Source organism: Salmo salar, chromosome ssa01, assembly GCF_905237065.1.
Source record: "Salmo salar chromosome ssa01, Ssal_v3.1, whole genome shotgun sequence".
NCBI classification, from domain to species: Eukaryota; Metazoa; Chordata; class Actinopteri; order Salmoniformes; family Salmonidae; genus Salmo; species Salmo salar.
In genome coordinates this window covers 37,637,914-37,643,913 of record NC_059442.1, presented here as the reverse complement: position 1 = coordinate 37,643,913, position 6,000 = coordinate 37,637,914, and the positions used below count along the sequence as shown (strand labels likewise).

Sequence of the window (6,000 nt, the reverse complement as noted above, 5' to 3'; positions counted from 1 at the left end):
GTAATGTACTATAACTATATGTTCGATGCTCTCACAACAATAGGGTGCAACATTCTATCACTTTGAAGTACAAAGGTCTAAAAGGAAATTGTATAGATTGTTCATTGTACAGGTTGCTTCTGTTTTGTTTTAGAATATTATTATTTGTTACAACACAACTTTATTCCACAGCCATAACTGCTCTAGTTAAAGCATTGAGGTACAATGTGGGGTGGTGTCTTTGGAAAAAGTATTTAAGGCAAGAGTTATGTCAGGTAATGTTCAACTTCTGTTGATGATGAGCTACCTTTTTGTTTCAGATTTGGATTGTGGGTCAAACCTCCATGGAGAGGTTGCCCCCAAATGCTGGTCTAAATAATCTTTCCCTTCGTAAAGTGACACTGGATCAGTGCTCAGGGGAAATTGTGTAATTCTGTTTACCAGTATTTTCATTTCACAAGTGTGTTATAGATTATTTATCTCATGATCACTGCATAACAAAATAGTTTTGTTGGTTGATCACAATGTACTGTTGGGGCATTTAAGCCCTGAACGATGCCTGACAGGCAATCCTGCCTCCCAGGCTGCGTGCTTCCCCCAAGACCACAGCCAATTGCATGCAAGGAACAACACAGCTAACATGGTAAGTATTTTGAGCTAGCTAGTTATCTATGCTGGTTGTTACCTTCAATAACTGATATGTGCATAATTATAATGGAAACTTCATGTTTTGTAATTATTATTAGTTATTATTTATTTAATATTTACATTTACAGTGGGTGAGCTTCATTCCTGACAGGCTGATCAGATTCTATAGCAGCCTCAGAGCCTGATAAGTCAGGATGCTGTCTTGTAAGCTGTTTCATAGGTAAAGCTCCTTGCAGGCAGATTAGCTGTCAGCACTTTATAGGCTGATGCATATAATCCAGAGTGGGTGTCCTCTATTCTTGGCAGGCTGATCAGATTTAATAGCAGCCTCAGAGGCTGATAAATCAAGATGCTGCCTTGTAGGCTGTTTCATATGTATTTGTATTATTTTGGAATAGAGTTCCATGTAGTCATGGCTCTATCTAAATACTGTGTGCCTCCCATAATCTGTTCTGAACTTGGAGACTGTGAAGAGATCTCTGGTGGCATGTCTTGTGTGCTCCTTGCAGAGGAGCTTTGCCTATGAAAAAGCCTACAAGGCAGAAGAATCCTGATTTATCAGCCTCTGAGGCTGCAATTGAATCTGATCAAGCTCTGAGGCTGGAATTGAAACTGATCAGCCTGTCAGGAATGGAACTCACCCACTCTGTACATTTAAATAGTATCCGTAAAACATGAAGTGTCCCTTACAATTAATTATACACATATCAGTTTTGCAAGCTAGCAAATCAAACTTTATTTTTCACATGCGCCGAATACGACAAGTGTAGACCTTACCGTGAAATGCTTACTTACAAGCCCTTAACCAACATTACAGTTCAAGAAGAGTTAAGAAAATATTTACCAAATAAACAAAAGTTTAAAAAAATCAATAATAAAAAGTAACACAATAACGAGGCTATGTACAGGGAGTACCGGCACCGAGTCAGTATGCGGGGGTACACGTTAGTTGAGGTCATTTGTACATGTAGGTAGGGGTGAAGTGACTATGCATAGATAATAAATACCGAGTAGCAGCAGTGTACAAAACCAATGTGGGGGGGTCAATGTAAATAGTCTGGGTAGCCATTTGATTAGATGTTCAGGAGTCATGGCTGGACACCAAGGAACTTGAAGCTCTCAACCTGCTCCACTGCAATCCAGTTGTTGAGAATGGGGTGTGCTCGGTCCTCTTTTTCCTGTAGTCCACAATCATCTCCTTTGTCTTGATCACATTGAGGGAGAGGTTTTTGTCCTTGCACCACACGGCCAGGTCTCTGACCTCCTCCCTATAGGCTGTCTCGTCATTGTCGGTGATCAGGCCTACCACTGTTGAGTCAATGGCGAACTTAATGATGGTGTTCGAGTCGTGCCTGGCCGTGCAGTCATGAGCACAGCCTGAGGGGCCTCTGTGTTGAGGATCAGTGTGGCGGATGTGTTGTTACCTACACTTACCACCTGGGGACAGCCCGTCAGGAAGTCTAGGATCCAGTTGCAGATGGGGGTGTTTAGTCCCAGGGACCTTAGCTTATTGATAAGCTTTGAGGGCATTATGGTGTTGAACGCTGAGCTGTAGTCAATGAATAGCATTCTCACATACATTTACATTTACATTTAAGTCATTTAGCAGACGCTCTTATCCAGAGCGACTTACAAATTGGTGCATTCACCTTATGATATCCAGTGGAACAACCACTTTACAATAGTGCATCTAAATCTTTTAAGGGGGGGGGGGGTTAGAAGGATTACTTTATCCTATCCTAGGTATTCCTTAAAGAGGTGGGGTTTCAGGTGTCTCCGGAAGGTGGTGATTGACTCCGCTGTCCTGGCGTCGTGAGGGAGCTTGTTCCACCATTGGATCAACGCAGTGCCCTTGTTTGGGTGTAGGGCCTGATCAGAGCCTGAAGGTATGGAGGTGCCGTTCCCTTCACAGCTCCGTAGGCAATCACCATGGTCTTGTAGCGGATGCGAGCTTCAACTGGAAGCCAGTGGAGAGAGCGGAGGAGCGGGGTGACGTGAGAGAACTTGGGAAGGTTGAACACCAGACGGGCTGCGGCATTCTGGATGAGTTGTAGGGGTTTAATGGCACAGGCAGGGAGCCCAGCCAACAGCGAGTTGCAGTAATCCAGACGGGAGATGACAAGGATTAGGACCTGCGCCGCTTCCTGTGTGAGGCAGGGTCGTACTCTGCGAATGTTGTAGAGCATGAACCTACAGGATCGGGTCACCGCCTTGATGTTAGTGGAGAACGACAGGGTGTTGTCCAGGATCACGCCAAGGTTCTTAGCACTCTGGGAGGAGGACACAAGGGAGTTGTCAACCGTGATGGCGAGATCATGGAACGGGCAGTCCTTCCCCGGGAGGAAGAGCAGCTCCGTCTTGCCGAGGTTCAGCTTGAGGTGGTGATCCGTCATCCACACTGATATGTCTGACAGACATGCAGAGATGCGATTCGCCGCCTGGTTATCAGAAGGGGGAAAGGAGAAGATGAATTGTGTGTCGTCTGCATAGCAATGATAGGAGAGACCATGTGAGGATATGACAGAGCCAAGTGACTTGGTGTATAGCGAGAATAGGAGAGGGCCTAGAACAGAGCCCTGGGGGACACCAGTGGTGAGAGCGCATGGTGCGGAGACAGATTCTCGCCACGCCACCTGGTAGGAGCGACCTGTCAGGTAGGACGCAATCCAAGCGTGGGCCGCGCCGGAGATGCCCAACTCGGAGAGGGTGGAGAGGAGGATCTGATGGTTCACAGTATCAAAGGCAGCAGATAGGTCTAAAAGGATGAGAGCAGAGGAGAGAGAGTTAGCTTTAGCAGTGCAGAGAGCCTCCGTGACACAGAGAAGAGCAGTCTCAGTTGAATGCCCAGTCTTGAAACCTGACTGATTTGGATCAAGAAGGTCATTCTGAGAGAGATAGCAGGAGAGCTGGCCAAGGACGGCACGTTCAAGAGTTTTGGAGAGAAAAGAAAGAAGGGATACTGGTCTGTAGTTGTTCACATAGGTGGTCCTTTTGTCCAGGTGGGAAAGGGCAGTGTGGAGTGCAATTGAGATTGCACCATCTGTGGATCTGTTGGGGCGGTATGCAAATTGGAGTGGGTCTAGGGTTTCTGGGATAATGGTGTTGATGTGAGCCATGACCAGCCTTTTAAAGCACTTCGTGGCTACAGACGTGAGTGCTACGGGTTGGTCGTCATTTAGGCAGGTTACCTTGGTGTTCTTGGGCACTGGCACTTTGGTGGTCTGCTTAAAACATGTTGCTATTCCAAACTTGGACAGGGAGAGGTTGAAAATGTCAGTGAAGACAATTGCCTGTTGGTCAGCGCATGCTCACGGTACAGGTCCTGGTAATCCGTCTAGCCCTGCAGCCTTGTGAATGTTGACCTGTTTAAAGGTCTTACTCACATCGGCTGCGGAGAGCATGATCACACAATCTTCCGGAACAGCTGGTACTCTCATGCATGTTTCAGTGTTATTTGCCTTGAAGCGAGCATAGAAGTAGTTTAGATTGTCTGGTAGGCTTGTGTCACTGGGCAGCTCTCGGCTGTGCTTCCCTTTGTAGTCTGTAATGGTTTACAAGCCCTGCCACATCTGACGAGCGTCAGAGCCGATGTAGTACGATTCAATCTTAGTCCTGTGTTGACACTTTGCCTGTTTGATGGTTCGTCGGCGGGCATAGTGGGATTTCTTATAAGCTTCCGGGTTAGAGTCACGCTCCTCAAAAGCAGCAGCTCTAGCCTTTAGCTCAGCGCAGATTCTGCCTGTAATCCATGGCTTCTGGTTGGGGTATGTACGTACGGTCACTGTGGGGATGACATCATCGATGCACTTATTGATGAAGCCAATGGCTGATGTGGTGTACTCCTCAATGCCATCGGAGGAATCCCGGAACATATTCCAGTTTGTGCTAGCAAAACAGTCCTGTAGCTTAGCATCTGCTTCATTTGACCACTTTTTTTATTGATCTAGTCACTGGTGCTTCCTGCTTTAATTATTGCTTGTAAGCAGAAATCAGGAGGATAGAATTATGGTCAGATTTGCCAAATGGGGGGCGAGGGAGAGCTTTGTATGTGTCTCTGTGTTTGGAGTAAAGGTGGTCCAGAGTTTTTTCTTCTGGGTGCTCATTTAACACGCTGACAGAAATTTGGTAGAACGGATTTAAGTTTCCTTGCTTTAAAGTCCCCGGCTACTAGGAGCGCTGACTCTGGGTGAGCTTTTTTCTTGTATGCGTATGGCGGAATACAGCTCATTTAATGCTGTCTTAGTGCCAGCCTCTGACTATGGTGGTTTGTATACACCTACGAAAAACACAGATGAAAACTCTCTAGGTAGGTAGTGTGTTCTACAGTTTATCATGAGATACTCTACCTCAGGTGAGCAACAGCTCGAGACTTCCTTAGATCTCGTGCACCAGCTGTTGTTTACAAAAATACATTGTCCTCCGCCCCTTGTCTTACCAGACGCCGCTGTTTTATCCTGCGGGTATAGCGTGTAACCAGCCAGCTGTATGAAGATAGTGTAGTTGTTCAGCCCCGAGTCCGTGAAGAATAAGATGTTAAAGTTTTTAATGTCCCGTTGGTAGTTTAATCTTAATCTCTTAGCTCAAGGTAAGGGACATTTAGCTTTCTAACAATCTAATTTATAAACTGATAATGAGCTCCAAACACAAATGAAAGCATGATGTTAGCATGAAATGTACCATCCCTTGGTGTAGCAATCAATAAAAACGTATGCACTGATCCACCGTGGGCTCTGCCACCTCAGCCATACTGTCAATCTATAATCAATACTTCCACACTCCTATTTATAGAGTTTATATCTAGTGATCTCGACAAAACAATATTTGTTATGTCTTGATCATGAGAAAATGATCTGGGATCTGGAAAAAACAAATGTTGTTATGTCTTGATCATGAGATAAATAAGTTGTGATCTCAACATAACGAGGGATTTAAAAACATGTCCTCTCTGGATTTCCGTCGATTTTTGTGTGGCGTCAAATTGTTTGTTACTGGGTTGGATCAAAATATATACAGTCGTGGCCAAAAGTTTTGAGAATAACACAAATATTAATTTTCACAAAGTCTGCTGCCTCAGTTTGTATGATGGCAATTTGCATATACTTCAGAATGTTATGAAGAGTGATCAAATGAATTGCAATTGATTGCAAAGTCCCTCTTTGCCATGGGAGAGACTGAGGGACAGACTGATATTCTGCAAAAGGTACAGGGATTGGACTGCTGAGGACTGGAGTAAAGTCATTTTCTCTGATGAATCCCCTTTCCGATTGTTTGGGGCATCCGGACAGGTAAGCGCTACCATCAGTCGTGTGTCAGGTAAACAGTAAAGCATCCTGAGACCTTTCATGTGTGGGGTTGCTTCTCAGCCAAGGGAGT

General features: G+C 45.2%; 1 protein-coding gene across 1 annotated transcript in view; it reads left to right on the top strand.

The window, feature by feature from the left end:
• Positions 1 to 483: 483 nt before the first annotated feature.
• heatr5a (HEAT repeat containing 5a) overlaps positions 484 to 6,000 on the top strand; it is a 32,423-nt gene continuing 26,906 nt past the window's right edge. Inside the window, exon 1 of the mRNA XM_014194302.2 lies at positions 484 to 622. The gene's annotated coding sequence lies outside the window, so the exon portion shown is untranslated. The remainder of the gene's footprint in view (positions 623 to 6,000) is intronic.